The sequence below is a fragment of the Peromyscus leucopus genome, chromosome 4 (assembly GCF_004664715.2).
Source record: "Peromyscus leucopus breed LL Stock chromosome 4, UCI_PerLeu_2.1, whole genome shotgun sequence".
NCBI classification, from domain to species: domain Eukaryota; kingdom Metazoa; phylum Chordata; class Mammalia; order Rodentia; family Cricetidae; genus Peromyscus; species Peromyscus leucopus.
Window position 1 is genome coordinate 123,109,858 of NC_051066.1, and position 19,049 is coordinate 123,128,906.

The following is a 19,049-nucleotide window of genomic DNA, read 5'->3' on the forward strand; positions in this document are numbered from 1 at the left end:
CATCAGAGCTGGAGATTAAGCAGTTGAATATGTTGGTATTTAAAATTAGAATGGCTCCCCAAAGAATTGGTAATGCTCCATTTAAGAAAAGAGATGTTTTCAAATCACTCTGGTGACTAGAGAAGTCTGAATCAAAGTCAGAAATTAATAAAAAGATATAGGCAGATACCCTCCAATTATAAATAACAGTGATGATTTGTATGCATATAAAAGCCTGCAAGACCCCACTGTATCTACAGTTCTGTAGAGAAACCTAATGTAAGAAAAAAAATGTTTAAAATAGAAATAAATGTGCCTAGTAGATATACTATTGTCCTATTTGTGTGACACAATGACTTGTTTTCTGGAAAAGTAATTCTTCAATGGAGCCCAGGCAAGCATTGTATTCATTGTAATGTTGTATATTTAGACCTATAGCTTGAAGGGTTTGCCTGCCTTTAAAGCTCAATGCTACCAGGGGCTCGTTAGAGCAGAAGGATAAAGTCTATCATATTACTGCCTCAACACTACTCAGAACTTCTGGGTAGTTTTCAGTGGCTTCAAGTACTTAGATTGTCAGCAGTGTAGGAAATAGAAAGTGGAATACTGAATGTATGAGGTGTGTACATCAAACATATGGAAATGTATAGACAAAGATAAAGACTCTTGTGGAACACCCTGTTAGATTGAAGTCACTGCAGAACAATTCCAGGGTAAATACAGATTCGCAGTAAACAGCTGCAATGCACAGGTTGCAGGAATTAGAGCAGTCTGAGTCTCATTCAAGATCAAATGGTTCCTTTCTAGACTTTGTATCAGGAAGAGGCTTTGCTAAGGGTGGCAGGAAGATAATAGGACATAATGACAGCCATGACATCTTCAGTGTAACAGTGAGGGGTTAGTGTCTAAATTCAGGCCGGGTTTGACATAGGACAGCATCATCTTATTATGGCTGTTTCTCTAGCTGGGCCAACTCGAAGCTTTGCCGGGGGGCCCTCTCCATCTGTCTTGTACATACCTGGGCTTTATGAGAAGCTGTTTTCATGATACTGGAGAGTGAATCATGGTGGGAAGGAGGGGGTGTGTCCAAAGAGGAGCATAGGGACAAATCCGTCAAAGCCTAGAGGAGCCAACATAACTTACTTACTTTCCAGTCCTCAAACTTTTGTATGCATTTTAAAATAAATAACACTTGTCTGTAGAGAGAAAAATAAAAGATACCAGAAGCAACATAGTGGAAAATTAGTCTCCATCTGCTCCTCCCGACACCTTGGTCTTCTAGTCCATCATCCCCCCAAATCCTTGAGTATTTTTTTTTAATGTACAAGTCCAGTCATTCACTTGTAAAAAGGTTAAACAAAGCATCCTGCACCTCTCTTCTGTCTCCCCAACACCCCTTCTTTCCTACACACACAGTATGTCTTCACTCTATCCAACCCCTAGCCTGTTTATTTATCACAGGCAGAGTCTCTAATAGATGACCTGCCCTAACCCTGAACACCCAGGCTGTGTCTTTTTTTTTTTTTTTTTTTTTTTTTTGAGGGTTAGGATTATTACTCAATGATAATGACTTATTTTACACATTGTCTTCTGCTGATGTTTAAAAGATGGGACATTTGTCCTGGCGGGAGCCTGAGCCCCTCCGAGGACTTCAGGAGACCCTGCCAAAACGTTTCCAAACTGAATAGTCATTGGGCAGCCAGATAATTCAGAAACTATTTGTATGAGCTGTTTATCAAATTATTAACCGCACAGATGTTGTTTGGTTGAAGAGCAGCTGAATCCCCTCTCTGGCAGCCGCGGAGACAAAGGTCTTCAGGAATAATTGGAGATGTGCACGGAATATTAAATTAATTTACTGCTCTTAATTCTTATGCAAATTCTGACCTCTGATGGCGCCTATCAATTACCCCGCGCTCAGTGAAAGCGAAGGCGACAGTTTCTTTTCTTTACTTTGCTTTTTTTTTTCTTTTAAGAACTCGAAAAAGGAAATATTTGCAATAAGCAAACCGTAGGAGCTCTGCGTAGCTGGAATTGTTTAATTGAATCTCCAAGTTTTAGGGATGTCTGTGGAGGATAAAAACCCCAGGGCGCAGAGGAGGGGTGCGGGGGGGGGCGGAGGAATTTGGAAGTTTGGTTACACCTCTGCCAGAGGTTCAGAAAAATACAGCACCAGTACTGTCAAACAAAATGTGAATTTGCAGACTGACCAGAGCCTTAGCGCTAGCGTCCCGGCGGACCTTGGTAGTGGATGGCAAGGCAGGGACAGAACAGCGCCGTTCTGCAAATCCACAAACGCAATATCCAGCGCCTAGGCGCCTTTGCGTGGGCGTTTGCCGGACTGCTGCCAGCACCGGCGGTGGTTCCCTTTACTGTTTAATTGTTTTCTCTTACTGCCCTCAATCAAAAACACTTTAAAAAATTGTTTGAGAACCCAGACCTCTATGAGACACTCCCACATTCAACTCCACTGAAATCCCGGGTGGGCCGAAATAAGATGTAATTGTTTCCTGCGTGGACACCCAACTCGTTTCCCTGAATTGAGCAAATGCCAGGGCTTTGTCTGCGCCTGTGGCTTAAACGCTGTGTGGTTTCTGCGCCCCGGTGGTGGGCTGTAAAGACTGGGATCTCCAAGTCTTTCATCATCGTTCTAATAAGGAAAACCAAATCGGGCGCATAATGTCATCAGCCCTGGCCCGACCTTGCGGGGACCTCCGCAGCCCGAAGATGTCGCCAGCGGCCCCCGGCGCAGCCACGACCGTCGCCTTTCAGCTCCTAGCGGTCCCCACAAAAGCCAGACAACAATATCAATTAATCATGCAGCGGGCAAACAAGGAGATTTATTCCGCGACAAACAGCCCCACGGAGAGCCGTTGAATGGGCGTGATTAGCATGTGAAAAGACGAGCAAAACTCCGTGGTTCAACAGCTAAAGAGCAATTTGATGGGACTGGGATGGGGAAATTACTTGATTAGCGTCCGTCGGAGGAGAGCACGGTTACAGCCCCTCGGCCTGGAATCCAACTGCGGGACAAAACGCGCTGGTAAATGCTGTGACTTGGAGGGACAACGCGCGAGTGAGGGTGGCACGGGGACCGGCCCTGACACGCGAACGACCGCGCGGGGCGGGGGGGGGGGCGGTAATAGTGGGCAAAGGGGCTGACCTACTTAGCCACTCCCCAAAGCAACTGGAGCCGCGACAGCTGTCCCACTGCCCTCACCTAGGCTCGCAGGCCTGGACGGGGCGGACGCGACTTCCCCAGCTGGTGTCGCAGGTCGACCCTAATTCACATTCTCTGGACTCCGGCGTGGGAGGAGAGTGTCAGAGGCATGTGTGGAGAGAAAGGTCCTTCCACATCCTCCTGGGAGTCTCCTCCGGGTCCCCCGGGGAGCAGTCCGATGCCCAGCAGCCTGTGCCAGCGCGCAGCTGTTCCAACACAAGCTCTGAGGTTCGGTTTGCACAGGCAGTGAACTTTGGATCGCCTTAAGATCGCTTTTCCTGAACCTCGGAATTTAATCGCTGTGTTCCAGCCTCTCTTAGGAAAACTGTCCTTGTGGCCTTAGCACTTGGGGGAAAAAATTGTTCTTGGGTTGTGTAGTCCACCCGGAAGAGATGGGGAGTTGAAAGGGGTTACTCCAATTGATGATGGCCGGCCAGGAGGCTATTGGGGTGGGCGAAGTGAGGCTCCAGGGCCTGCACGACCGTCTTAGTGTTAACGATGGTATAGAGCAGGCGCCAGAACTCTTCCTGGGATCGATTGGTCAGTCCGGCCTGCCTTGGATCCGGATACCGCAAGGCTAGATCTGGTGGCGTGGGAAACTGAGCCCCACGGTTTTCTTCCCAGTTCCAGAAGGCAGCATCCAAGGCTAATTGCCCAGATTTTTATTTGGGTACCTTGGGCCTCCTGGGTAGACTTTTATTGATGAGCAAGAAAAGTGACCTGACAGAATGCTATGGAGAAGGGTTCTCAGGACATGGCCAAGTGCAGAATGAGAGCACAGTGAAGTCCTCTGCTCTCCCAACAACCCAGCTTACGAATCTTAGGTAGACAGCCCACGTTTTCCCAGTTACCACCAACCCTGCCCCAAGCGCCTGCCCAACAGGGAGGAACTAAATACTCCTGAACAGTCCCGAAGGGCCCACAACTCCCTTCTCCCTGGCTCCTCCCATTTCCACCAAAAAGGAAAGGCTCTCCAGCAGGTCACTAAGGGCCTTTTCTAACTGGCCTGCAAAAGGCTCCTTCTTGCTCCTGCGGGTAATGGGGGTGCATCAGGGAGAGCTCCGGGATCCTGCCTTCAGTTTATCTAGGAGAGAAAAAAAAAATCGAATCCACCTTCCTGAGGTATATAAACACAAAACTAACAAAGAAAGACTCCAAAGGACAGATTTGCCAAAACTCTGTGTGTCTTAAACACACTCTGTCTCCTGGCATGAAGGAGCCAAGAACCAAGATCCCAATTTTTATAAGCGCATGGGGTGGGGATGGATCACCCCCACCAGCAGAACAATTGCCACTCAGTTGAACAGTGTCCATTAAACCATAGCAAAATGGTCAACTTCAGAGGGCTTAATATTCCCTGAAATGTCTGGGGTGGTGCGTGCGCGGGCTTCTGGTCTTCTCGGCTCTCCCACTCCTCCGCTAGGCGCTGATGCCCCAATGCAGCTTCCCCCTCTGCCATCTAGGCGGACTCTTGGGGCCGTAGATCCCCAACTGGCTCTAACTGCGAGGGAAGGAGGGGCAATGCTAGAGGACGTGCGGTTGTACCCGCGGTACCCTCAGTGGTGGCCCTTGGCTCTGGGAATGAGAGACCCGGGGAACCGGAAAGGCGCAGGCGGGGTAGTTAAAGCCCAGACCTGCAACAGTTCTCAAGCACGCTAACCATGCAAGGCAACCTAGCAGGATGTACAGAACTCGTTGTTGTCTGCACCACACCATCTTCCTCTGATGAACACTAATGCACTTTGTGGTTCGAAGCGCTTCCTGGGTGACTGAAACTGTGCATTTTAATTCCAAAGTCAAGTGGCGGAGCCATCTCAAATTTGGGCGTGGGGGTGGGGCGGGAGAGCACGGTGTCGACTGCTCAGGGTTGGCTTTATAGTTATTTTTGTAACTTCTGCCCGGTACCCACTGTATTGGCCTGAAAAGCAAAAGAGGCCATTGCAATTTATTCCAATGGGCGGTTTTTAAGAAGCTGGCAATTTGAACCGGCTGGGTGTTATTTAGTGCAATATGAAATCAAATGATCCTATTTCTCAAATAACAGTGTCTGCGAGGAGAAGTGAATCCTCTGAAAGGGTAATTGTCTGCTGATGGTGTTTTCCATTATACCCGATCTTGGCCTAAATGATGTTGGGCAGCAGGGCGGAGAGTGCGGGGTGAAATCAATGCACACCGACTCGCGCTCCGGTGGAAGAAAAGGTCCCTCTAGATCGCTTACCTGCCAGTCCTGCGGGACAATGCCGCGGATTGCACCACCGATTTGCACTACTGTTCTGCAGATCTCAAACTGTAGATCTCAAACATCATCAAACTGAAGTGATCTTGGGGATAAGAGAATAAAACTAACTCTCTTTTCGAAACTTTAGGAATCCTTAGTATCTCAGCATCATTGAGTCAGCAGATAACCTGGGAAATAAAACCCAGTTTGGCCATGTTTCCACCGCCCTGCCCCAAGTTAATATTTAAAACACAGAGTAGTTCTTTCCAAGGCAGGTTCTGTCTAGGGCTCTAGGCCTCTCTCTGCTGAGTCTCCCCCAGCCCACATTAGTTTCTGGGAAAGGCCTGGCTTCCACCAGGCACTGGCTTAGTTACTCAATAGCGGGCAATAGTCTTGTAGGTAGAGAAAGGCGGGCACCGGACTTTAGAAACTATTCTCTGTAGGTCCAAGCCATTGTTTCCCATAAAACCTGATATAGGATTAACTGGAAAAAAAAAAAAAAAAAGCACCAACACGAAACAAATGGAAGGAAGGGGTTCAGGAACTGGAACAAAATTGACAGGCTGGAAACTACTTGTTGGCCTTAGGGTGTGTCAGCACCCCAGAGTCAAACAAAGGCGACATTCTGGGCCTGCCTGTCTTATCTACTGAGGCAACAGCGTTGACCCTAAACCCTCCTTAATTATTGTGAATACACCTTGAGGGGAGTGGCCTCTTTAGAGCCTGAGCCAGGGCAGAAGAAGGAGCGGCCTTGGGGGAAGATGCATCTAGGTTTTAAGCTACTTAAGCCCAAGGACCAAAGCAGCTTCCTGGCTTCCCCTTCCACCCCTCCCCCCTTCGGAATTTTTCTTCCCTAAGGAAGACTATCCTGAAATTGTGTCGAAGTCTGCATCTGTTAACTTGGAGGCATTTCAGGCCAACTCTCTTAACACCGGTGCAGAGGGCTTGCTTCTGCTCCAGATGAGTAGGTTTCTTTTCATTTTCTTTAAGTATATATAATGTGTTGTATAAACATGTGCACGCACAATAAGAGAGACGTACATGTACATACATGCATACGCACACTTTTCTATATTGTGACTTCTATTTACAGGCGTGTTTAGTTATTAGTGATTTTCTCCCCTCCTTGGTGCTATTTTCAAATGCTCAAAGAAATTAGGTGTGGGGGAGCTGCCCTAGAAACCTTCCGATTTTTTCCCTGAAGGAGAAAGATGCAGCCACCACTGCATCCGAGGCCCAAAGCACCGAGACAGCAACGTGCTTTGCCAGTATCTCGCCCTTCTCCAGGCTTGAATGAAAGGAGCTATCTTGGTTTCCACCCGCGGTTCCCCCCACCCCACCCCCGGATACCATTTCTGGGCTGAAAATTTAGCATAGTTAGAGGCCCTCTGCAGCTCTGGACACAGTGCTTTAATTTTTACCTTTCTACTTTGGCGCTTAACAAATCTCTGGGGTGCAGTTTCTTAGGGTCTGCTCCAGGGGAGCCTGCCCACCGCTGGCTGAATAGTAAAGCTAAAATATGATGATAAAATGTCCCACCAGCTGCCTCTCAGGACCCCTCTGAGGCTGCTGTCCCCAGCGCGGACACACAGCTGGGCTGCCTTGCAAAGGCCACTAGCTACCTGCCTTCCCAGGCGGAACTGTGTAGCTGCAAGCTGGGCCGAGGGACAGCCCCCGCTCGCCCTTTTACTTAGCGCCGCGGCTCTGCGCTCGCTCTTCTCCGGAGGTAAGTGGTAGCCACACCCGAATCTCAGCTGAACCTCTTTTAAAAAAACCGAAGGAGCCCATTTCCCCCACGATTTCGGCTCCGTTTCCCCAAACAATTAGAAACCCCCAGTCATAGTTTTGCTGGAGTCTCTGCCCTTCCCTACACCTCGGTACGTTGGAGCGGTTGCGCACACCTTCCGGATTGAACACCCGGCTGATGATAACCCCACTCGGCACTGGACTGGGCCAGGGTCTGCGGGCTCAGGAAGAGTGGCTTTGGGTGCACCCACCCGACGGTCACCAGGCCTGTGTACAGGAAAAGCAAAAGTCCAAGTGCGTGGGGGCCGGGGCAGGTGGAGACCCAGAGCTCCAGGCCCCGCGTCCCTTCTTTCCGGGGACGTTGTAGCCCCAGAAATACCCTAGACTGCGGCAAAGGGAAGGGGATTTAAGATCTGACAGTCCTCTGCCTAAGGCTGTTTTCCTGCAACCAGCTGCTTTGCGGTGGGAAGAGTGGGCGGCTTTGACCTACGCTGTAGAGTGTCCACAACTCCCCTCCCCGTGGCAAGCGACCCCTTCCCCCACCTGAGTTCCTCCTCCCTCCCCTCCCTAAACCCCACTGACCTTGAGAAGGCGCCGACCCAAGGTGGCAGAGCCACACCAGGCGATGTTCGAAGCAGGAGTGCACGGCTCCAGCGCTGCCCGTACTCCGCTGGCTGATCCGTGTCCCCCACCGCGGTCGGGAGTGTGCGGAGCTCCCCTCCCCCACGCCTTATAATTTAATCACATGAGATATTAAATGATCAAGCCGCTCATTAATCATCACTCGAGTTATTGGGATTGAGCACGGCGCCTTGTGTTTTGACAGCCCAGAATGGTTCACCCGGCTCCTGGTGCGTCTGAGCTTGGGGGATGGGGACTCTCTAGCCACTCTTAAGAAACACACGAGCGAGCCCCACGCGGACTGTTGGGACCTCTTGCCTAGGAAAAGATTTGGGAAGGCGCAGTCCCAGCTTTATAGTTCAGCTGAGAGTTTGTCGGACGCCCAACCGAATCCTTCGCAGCCCATTTTCTTGAAATTTAGATTTTAATCTGGGTGATTCATGTAGACGACAGTCGACTTTAATCAACAGTGTCCTCATTTGCAGTTTTTCAGAAGGATGAATTTGACTGAATTCCAGCGTCTTCTTCACTCGCTGTGGGATGGTGTGAAGTTGAGGTATTTGAAATACAGATGGAGCCGTATCAGTGAAGACATTTCCAAGCATGGCTTCTGTAACTCTAGTGCGATGAGGCTGTCTTGTTTTTCTGCACACTACAAATAAAGGGGAAAAAAATTAAATGTTTTCCGTTAAATACCTATTTGGAGGTTTCATCTTAGAAACATAAAGTCATTTTGTTTTTAACATACAGTTATTTTCAGGCTCCCCCCCAACTGGATCTTTTTTAAAAAAATAAATAAACCAATCATCGTTACATTATGATTTAATTATACACACAAGAAACAAGTGCCTATCAAAAGTTGTTTTGATGCAAAGCAATGTGGCCAGTCCTCAGCATCTAGGCTTATACACCCACAGAAAGAACAATATACTGTACAGAAAGAAAGTCATCCCCACCTTGGGAAGGAATGACTGGGATACCAAACTGTCAGCCAAATATATATATTATTATATTATCTGTTCTGAAACCCCCTTTAAAAAGAAATCTAACCCTCATATCCAGCTTCTTCTGACTCAGCCTAAGCTAAGGCCAGAGTGCCAGGAGGGGCCAGTTTCTCTAGGAGGAGGCTACGGTGAAGCTCAGTTATCAGTTAAAGTTTTCTGAGCAAATCTCAGATCCAGCCAATTTATTTTCTCTTCAAAAATATAAAATAGGCCAGATGTTGTGGTGCTTGCCAGTAATCCATACCTGGGAGGTAGAGACAAAAGAATCAGGAGTTCAAGGTCATTCTTAGCTGAAAAGCTAGTTTGAGGTCAACATGAATTTCAGAAGACCTCTCTCAAACAAACAAAAAATACCTAAAATACATCAATAAATAGAAATATAAAATAAAACAAACACCAAACAAGAATATGCTCAAAATCCTTAGAAGCTAAATTACATTTAATTTGCCTACCAGAACATGAAGCCAATTTAGTAAGCAAATAAATATATAAATCCTGATCCTATGGTTCCATTTTATCACAGAATATCATCAACAATATTAAATGTGTCTAAGACTATTCATGAGCTATTTTCTCTTCTGTTAGTCCGTTGTTTGCATTTTTCTACCCTGCTCACTAGCACACAAAGAGATAGGTATCAAAACTCAACACACACACACACACACACACACACACACACACACACACACACACTGCTAGGTGAAATTCATAAATCCTACAGAAGCTAGTGCAAGGGAGAAAAAAAAACATAATATGGTATGAGGTTTTTTTTCATAAGCCAGTGGAGAAAAAAATATCTTGACTATCTTTATCCAGGCAGTGATGCCTGCGGGTTCTGCAATGACAGGGACATGTGTTGTCAGGGACTAAGAGATCACTTTGTATCCCGGGAGTTAAAGTGGACAAATGCCCATATCAGAAGACTTTGTTCTAAACCCGGAGACTTTGAACATAACCTGAATTAGCGAACTTGATATTATCCTCTTCTGAAATGTGGATTGAAGAATTATACTACATAAAAAGCTTTCAAAACAACGAAAACGCAAAGTTTAGTTGACTAGAAGCCTAAACATGGGGGAAAATAATTCTATTTATTTGTTTGTATTGTCATTTGGTGTGGGGGGAATTTTTGTTGGTGGAGCTGTTTGTCACATTTTTTACTTATGTGAGACAAAGCTGGCTTAGAATTAATGATTCTTCTGCCTCTCTAGTCCTGGAATTAAAAGCCAGTGCCACCATGCCAGCTTATATTGCTGTTTTTGTACACATTACCAACTGTTCCTGGAATGCTGGAGGTGTGTATGGGGAATACAGGCTTAGCACGGGGACTTGATGGCGCCTGTTCCCAGCTCACAGCCAAAGCAGAAATCACTCCTATTTCTCACTTCCTAGCCCAGTGCTCTTGCTTAAGAAAGCGAGTTGTTGTACATTTCAAATTAGTTCTGTTTTGTAAAGCTCTCCATCCCCCACTTCTGTTTTCTGAACCTTTTTCAGAATGTTCAGAAGTCAGTTATGGAAAAGCACACAGAACATGCTCAGTCTCTAGGAAATGCTAGAGCAGTACGTCAACGTTCTCTATAATCCAGTTCCTTCTCCAGGATCACCATGCTAAGCTTCTCTCTGCTTCTTATTCTAAGTTCATCCCATAAACATAAGTCTGAGGAAGAGAGCTGCAAAGGGTGTCACAGGAGTGCAAACATCCTAAGGCTGGACCAAGACTTCGGCTCAGGTTAGTACTTCCGGCATGTGTCCAAAGTCCTCCACTATCTAGCTTTTAAGTGTGTCCACCAAGTTCCTCAACCGAAATCTTGGGTGTAGAGGACACCTGGGTGGTTTCTGGTTAAAGCAATAGATTACAGAAACCCCATAATAAGTCTTCCTAAAAATATTTATTTTTATCTTTTGTGTCTGTGTGTTTTGCCCGCATGAATGTATGGACATCATGTGCCTGCTGAGGCCAGAAGAGGGTCGTGGATCCCTTAGAACTGGAGTTACAGATGATTGTCAGCTTCTATATGGGTGTTAGGGACAGAACCCGGGTCTTCTACAAGCGCAGAAAGTGCTTTTAACTGCTGAGCTGTCTTTCTAGTTCCCATAAGTTTTGAAAACAATCTTAGTCCTCTGGATTTCTTTTTTAAAGTTTGTTTTGTGAGTTCTTGTTTGTTTGTTTCTTTTCTAGGGCTCTGCATTTCTATATGAATGTTATAATCATTTTGTCAATATCTCAAAAAACAAACCCTGCTGGGAATTTTATTAGGATTTCATTGAGTATATAGTTTAATCTGAGAACTGCTCCCTCAGCCATGTTACATGTCCTGATCAGCATTTTCCTCAATTTACTTACAAATTCTTTAACTTCTCTCTGCAATACGCACAGTTTTCAGCATAGAGAATTTTTACATTTTACACCAGGTTTATCCTGAGATAGCTCACATTTTTCAATGCTATTGTATCCACCCCATCTAGCGTTGCTGTGACAGACTATCAGAGGCCGAGTAGTTTATAAACAAAAGAATTTTATCGGGCTCATGGATTCTAGAGGCTGGAAAACCAAGAGTAAATGGCTGTGTCTGATGAGGTCCTCGTGTTCGTGGTGACAGAGCAGAGGACAAGCAGATGTGCTAAGGGGACAGCGCAGAGTGGTGTGACAACCCACTGTCAAGGTCATCTTCTAATGCCAATCATTTCCTGAAGGTGGTACAGTCTCTCAACACTGGTACACTGGGGAGCAAAACGACAATATGAGTTTGGGAGGTTTGCAAACCAGCGCATACTGTAAGTGTGGTGACGACCAGTTTTGACTGTCAAGGTCATTGGATTGAGAGGCCTCTGAGAGGTTAGCAAAGCTTGCTACTGGACTTAGCTGCAAGAACAGTTCCAGAGAATGACTATAGGAGGAAGACCCAATAGGCTAAGCGCCAAGATGGAATAAAAGGCGAAGGAAGAATCCCACTAGCATATCTCCTCTGCTTCCATGAGGCAAGCTGTTCCGAAACTGTGATCCAAAATATATCTATCTGCTTTCTTTTGAACTGTCTCAGGTATCTGTTAGGGAGATGAAAACTTGACTAACACAGTGGTATTTAAAACATTCAGCCTGCCCCGCCCCCCTTATTTCTTGCTGTTATATATAAATACAATTGTTTCTGTGTATTGCTCTTTCATCTCCCCATCTTCTCAGCAAGTTAGGAGAAGAAACCAGAATGAGATTGCTTGGTTTTCATTTCCCCCATACATCTGTAGTTTAATTTTTTAAATTTTATTTACTGTGTGTGTGTGTGTGTGCGCGTGCGTGCGTGCGCGCGCGCGCGCGCGCACACGTGCACGTGCACACCACAGCACTCATGCAGAGGTTAGAGGGCAACTTCTGGAGTTGGTCTCCCCACAGTACGTTCCTGGGATCAAACTCGGGTCACGAGGCTCGCCTGGCACAGCCCTCTCACCCACTGAACTGTCTTGCTGGCCCTGGAAATGTAATGTAGGTTGCTATGGGTTATCCTTGATTTCTCTCTCTCCAATGAGACTTTAACAAGAGTGTAAACGCTGAGTGTTAGGAAAGAAATACAGACTGTGTGGTGCTTGTAGCTCTAAGTGTGAGGTCCTATATGCTAAGAATACAGCCCGTGGGCGAACTGTAGAAAGCACCATGTCCATATTAGTGTTCTTTGGCTCCTATTCTAAGCTCTCTATGGAAACTTACTTTGTGCCTAGGGCTAAGCACTCTTTGGGCCAAGTACTAAAAAGTCTTTATTTGTTGATTTATCATGAAGTGCTTCGTTAAGGACACAAAGGCTAACTCGTGAGCTAGTGTGTATGCTGTTCGTAACCAGCAGAGGCTGTCATTGCCCATCTGCTCTTGGTCCACCCTGGAGATTTCATTCCTAGTTTCTGTGTGACCTGGGTCATCCTGCACCTCTGTCCTTGACGGTGTTCATGGAGCGGGATGGCTTTGAGAGTACATAGAAAAATGGAAACACTTGAAAGCTGCCTCAGCCCAGACAGGCTGATACAAAACGGTGCAGTTTGGGTACCTTACCAATACCAGGAACTTGTTTCATAGTTCTGGAGGCTGGGAGGCCTGCAAATTTGGTTCCTTGAGACAGGTCTCTGCTTCATGGATGATGCCTTCTTGGTATTTCTTCACAAGGAGAAAAGGCGAACAGGGCAAATGGCACAAGAGCTCTTTTAGAAGGGCCTTAATCCTGTTCACAAGAGGTCTGCCCCCATAACCCAGTAATTTCCAAAGGCCCCGTCTCTTGATACCAAAGTTTTTGTTGGAGACTATATTCCTTTCTGCTATGTATCCTAGACTGGCCTTGAAGTCATTCTGTAGCCCAGGCTAGCCTCATACTCACAGCAATAAATACTCCTGTCTTGGCTTCTTGGGGGCGGGGTTGATAGACATACACTACCTACCCCACATGCACTGTTGTGCTGAAGACTGTATTTCAACCTGTAAGCTTTGGAGGGACACAAGTAAAAAAGACCATAGCTGGAGAAAATTCCCAGGAGTAAAGGTATCAGTGAGTAATGAGGGTGGGTAGGTAGACTGAAAAGCTTGCTCAGAGTTGGGTGTGTAGCTCAGTGACAGAGCATATGCTTAACATGCACAGGACCTGGATTCAATCCCCAGCACCCAAAACAGAAACAAAGGAAGCAAGAGCCTACTTCCTCAATCTCCAGCCAAGATGATTCGGTTTGGTTGTACCTAGGCCTTCAGAGGCTGAGCCATAGCTGCCCATGGTGATCATATTCTCAGTAAGGTTCCTAATACCTGCTTTCGTCCCTTGTGATTCACATTCTCTCTCCCTCAACCACTTCCTGGAATCTTCACCAAAATAAATGAATTATGCCCCTAAACCTGGTCTTGGGGATATGATTTGGGGAACTGAAATAAGGACAGCTCTTTGCAAAAATGATCTAGCTGATTAGTAGTAAAGCTAGTATATGGACTCACATCTTCAGACTCTACATTTTCTCTTTTAACCTTACCAAACGTGGGATGATGCACTCAAGTCAACGATGACACCATGTCCGGAGGCCTATGGTTGATACTCACGATTCAACACTAACTTTGTTGGGCATTATGGGTGTGGTGGCTTGAAAGAAAATGGCCCCCAAAGGGAGGGGCACTATTAGGAAGAGAGGCTTTGTTGGAGTAGGTACGGCCTTATTAGAGGAAGTGTGTCACTGTGGAGGCGGGCTTTGAGGTCTCAAATATGCTCAAGCCATGCCCAGTGTCTCAGACCACTTCCTGTTGCCTGTGAGTCTAGATGTAAGAACTCTCAGCTCCTCTAGCACCATGCTGCCTTGCTTCCCACCATGATGATAACAGACTAAATCTCTAAACTGTACTTGAGCCACCATAATTAAATGGTTTCTTTTATGAGTTGCCATGGTCATGGTGTCTCTTCACAGCAATAGAAACCTTAAATAAGACAATGGGTCTCATTGTAAGTAGCCTCCAGTGGCCAAAAAAAAAAAAAAAAAAAAATTCAAGAGAAGATTCGGGTGTAGGTCTCAAAAGCCATTTAAGGACAATGGCTAAAAGGTAGAGGAATAAGGCCAGGCAGTGGTGGTTCATGCCTTTAATCCCAGCACTCAGGAGGCAGAGCCAGGCGGATCTCTGTGAGTTCGAGGCCAGCCTGGGCTACCAAGTGAGTTCCAGGAAAGGCGCAAAGCTACACAGAGAAACCCTGTCTCAAAAAACAAAACAAAAAAGATAGAGGAATAAAAATGGTGTAGGACGTTGGAAACAATCCCATGGTACCAGAGGGAGGAGCTTTCGGCAGTGGAGCACAACTGTAAGCAGGATGTGATGCTACAGGTTTCAGAAAGCCCAGAGGTGCTGCTCAGTAGCGTTTACTGGAAACACGCTTCTGTTACTGAAGTTGCTAGGGTCAGACCCTGGAACCTGGCAACCCTAGTGAACTAGACTTGTTAACCTGTCCTCAACATGCCAGTGAAGGAGACAAACAATAGTGAAACGTCAATGAAGGGACTTATTTGATGTGGCCACATCAGAAAGTGGGACGGAGCCAGTGCTCTCAAGTCCCGGTTCAGATAGAGGGCAAGAGGTATGTATAACTAAGTATTTCTGGTAAAAGTGTGATCCTGCCCACCACTGACCCATTATTGTCTCTATTGCAAGTCTCTGGAAAGGTGGTCTGACATGTCAGAGCTGCCCCTCTGGTTGGCACCAGGCTTCAGGCTTGTCTTTCTCCCAGCATGAGATTTTGGGGGGTGGGAATTCCAACTTCTTGGGGACCAACGATTTAATAAAATGATTGCTAAAGGGAGTGACACAAGTGTCTCTTTTTAGAATATCTTTGCTCCTGACACAGTGATGCCGTTGTCACAAGCACAGCACATGAGCGCAGCTGACAAATGGCCCCTTGAGTAGTGCAGTCATGGGCGGGTTGTGGTATTTTACAAAGATGTCTACCCTGGTGACATTTCAAAGCTGAGTTTGAAAATGTAATTTACTGCATTAAATATCACTGTCAGTATCACAGTACATGAAGCAAGCACACGCTTATCAAGGGAGGACTGGTTAGATGAATTGTCTTAGGTAGTACCCATACCAGGAGATGCCTCACAGCTGTTTAAAATGGGCTGGAGATATGGCTCAGTGGTCATGAACCCTTGCAGCTCTTGTAAAGGACATGGGTTCAGTTCCTACTGCACACATCAGGTGGCTCACAGCCATCTATAACTTCAACTCTAGGGTATCCAACACCTTCTTTTGGCCTCCTCCAGAACCTGCCTGTGGCACACACACATGCAGCTATGTACACCATAGGCACGTAAGAAAAAAATCAATCTTGATGTTGATGTACAGACTGATGTCTATATATCTCTCCAAGATACATACATTAGCTGAAACACAAGACACAAAACAATGAGTGAAAAAAATAGTGGAGCTGGGCTGTGGTGGCGCATGCCTTTAATCCCAGCACTCAGGAGGCAGAGGCAGGCGGATCTCTGTGAGTTCGAGGCCAGCCTGGTCTACAAAGAGAGTTCCAGGACAGCCAGGTCTGTTGCACAGAGAAATCTGGTCTCATAGTTAATGGAACTGGCCAGATGGCTGAGCAGGGAGGGGTGCTTGCCATCAAGACTGATGCCCTGGTGTGATCCCAGGCCCCCACGTGGTAGAAGGAAAGAACCCATAAGCTGCCATCTGACTTCTATAGGCATACTGGAGTGTGCACTCCCTCTACTCTCAAAACAAAACAAAACAAAACAAAACAAAACAAAACAAAACAAAACAAAACACCCTGAATAAAAAGTCTTTAAAGTAGTTTCCTATCTATCTATAGACACAAACAGATACGTGTTTTGAATAACTCAAGAAGGCCACATTAAGAAAGCAGGAGAAGAGAATGGAAGCGTTGCTGGCCGGGATGAGAGGATTTTTTTCACAACTGAATTTGCATGATTATTGCTTCCGAAACAATAATGAAGAATGGGAATCCTTGGAAGCCAGCCTCCATAAAAAAGCAAAACCTAAGACACTGTATGATGCAAGACCATGAGGTAAATAAGGCCCACCCCTTTGACCCCACTCTCTGCCTCCCACAGGATTTTTTTTCCTTGCCTTCTAAAGAAACAATGGCAGCTTGTGTTGATTGAACAACTCTACTGGGCATAATTCTGAAAACATCACACAGTTTTCACCGCATTTAATCTTCTCAACAGCCCTGAGAGAGGAGGGCACTGATACTGCCACCGTTTTATAAGTGACAGTTTTGGGACACAGCAAAGATAATCATTCTGCCCAAGGCACACAGTTTGTAAGAGCAGGCAACATTTTACCACATTGATGATGCACCTGAATCAAAATTCTCCACCTCTGTTCAACTACTCCTCAAGGACACAGCGTAAGTACTTGGAGTAGGGAGACTGTCCTCTGTGTTGTCACCACTGAGATGCCCCAGGAATGAATGAAGCCTACGTTTCTACAAAGACTCATGGATAATTGAACACAAGAGAAGTGCAACATTCTCCACCAGTGCCTTCTCACCCCGTAAACATGAACATGTAGCTATGAAATTAAATGGTGTTTATTATGCAAAAACTCTTTAATTTTAACCTGCCTGTGAGTGCACCGTCATAAGAGAAGCCTAGAGTGTCTTTTGTTTCCAACCCTTGTAGTTAGGAGTACTTGTTGAACCCTGATGAGAAGTGCATCCAAGTGGCAAACAATTATGAAATCCACCAAATGGTTTTTGAGGAGAATCTTGGCATTGTAAGATCAATTCACATGTGTTGTCAACACCTACAACCCGTCACTCACACACTCAGGGCTGCAGACCTGTCCCTGACTGGTGCACAAAGCCATAGTCCAGCTCCTCAAGGGGCAAAGTGTACAAGGATTTGATGCTTCAGGTCTTGCTCCTCAGAGGGCTCCTACAGAGGCACAGTCATGGAGAACTCAGGGGAGCTGATTCAAGGACTTTATTGTAGACAAGGGCTATGAGACAAAGTGAGTCTATCTTTTTCCTCTTTACTTTAGCATTTCATTTTCCTGTTACTATTCTCACATTCTATATTTTAGCTATTGTTTAGCTTTCTGGTAGCTCAGTAATTTACAAGTTGTTGGTTTATCTGATTCAAAACAAAATGAGGAAATTATTCATTAACATTTTTGTTTACTAACATTGCCAGGATTGAAACCACGGCCTCATATATGACTTCTTTGTTCTTTTATTAAACTACCAATAGCTTATCGTCTCAATGTCTCCAAGCAAAATGCTGTTAGCAATCCCACATCTTTCTGTATTAGTCAAGACTCACTGGAGAAACAGAACCAGCAGGAGATACATTGGGAGGTAGGGTGGGAATTGGTTTACAAGACTGTAGGGGTTATCAGTCTTATCTCCTAAACCTTTAGCTGTGTAGATGAGACCCATCCAGGTATGCAGATGCTGTGGTTTAGATACAATTTCAATGTATCCCCCAAGTGTTCATTGCTGTGGGATGGTCTGCATGTCAAATCTGTTGCTCTGATTGGTCAATAAATAAAACACTGATTGGCCAGTGGCTAGGCAGGAAGTATAGGCGGGACTAACAGAGGAAAAAAGAAAGAACAGGAAGGCAGAAGGAGTCACTGCCAGCCACCACCATGATAAGCACCATGTAAAGACACCGGTAAGCCACAAGCCACATGGCAAGGTATAGATTTATGGAAATGGATTAATTTATGCTATAAGAACAGTTAGCAAGAAGCCTACTATGGCCATACAGTTTGTAAGCAATATAAGTCTCTGTGTTTACTTGGTTGGGTCTGAGCGGCTGTGGGACTGGCGGGTGACAGAGATTTGTCCTGAGTGTGGGCAAGGCAGGAAAACTCTAGCTACAGTTCATGTGCTGGAAGCTAAGTCTTCATCATGGTCTTTGTCTTGAAGTGGTACCACGTTTCTCAGTTCTTGGATGGCACTTAATGCAGAGTAATTACTTAGTCACTGTGGGTGCTCCTTTCAGAAGAAGTTGACAGCTCTTGTGGGACCTCGGGCTGTTCTCCGGAGTGTGCTGATCTCAAAACTGCCTGGACCCTTATGCTGTCTCTTGCTTCCAGTGTCAACATGTGATCTATGTCATAGCTGCTTCATCATTCTAATGTCATCTGATGATCTAATGTCATCTAGGTCCTCGCCAGAGACCAAACCGAGAGGCCATTTGACCTCGGTCTTACAGCCTTCCAAAATACAAGGTAATAAACCTTTCATTTATAAAGTATCCAGTTTTGTCCATTTTCTTATAACATAGAAAATGAACTAACACAGGGTCATCTGCTTTACTCAATGTCTCCTGATTAAATAATTAAACACATCTAAGAAAACAACTTTCACAGCAACATCTAGACTTGTGATTGATCAAATTAGCACCAAGGCCCAGCTGGCTTCTCATATAAAATTAATCATCATACCTCCCTTCTGGACCCCATTGCCTTTCACCAAGGATATCTCACCTATAGTTCCTACCTTCCCACTTTCTGGCACCATGTGTCCTCTCTCTCTCTACCATGTTTATTTATCTTTCCACTTTATGTCTAGATCCGTACTGTCCACCACAACAGCTATGAGGTACATACCAATTTATATATTAATCATTACAATTTCAATTCCTCAGTTGTACTAACCACCTTGAATTGTGAAGTAGCCATATGTGGCTAGTGGCTAGCATATGGGATAGAGTTAAAGAGGATATTTCCATCATTGCGTAAAGTCTCATGGGACAGAGTTGCTTTAGATAGTTCTTC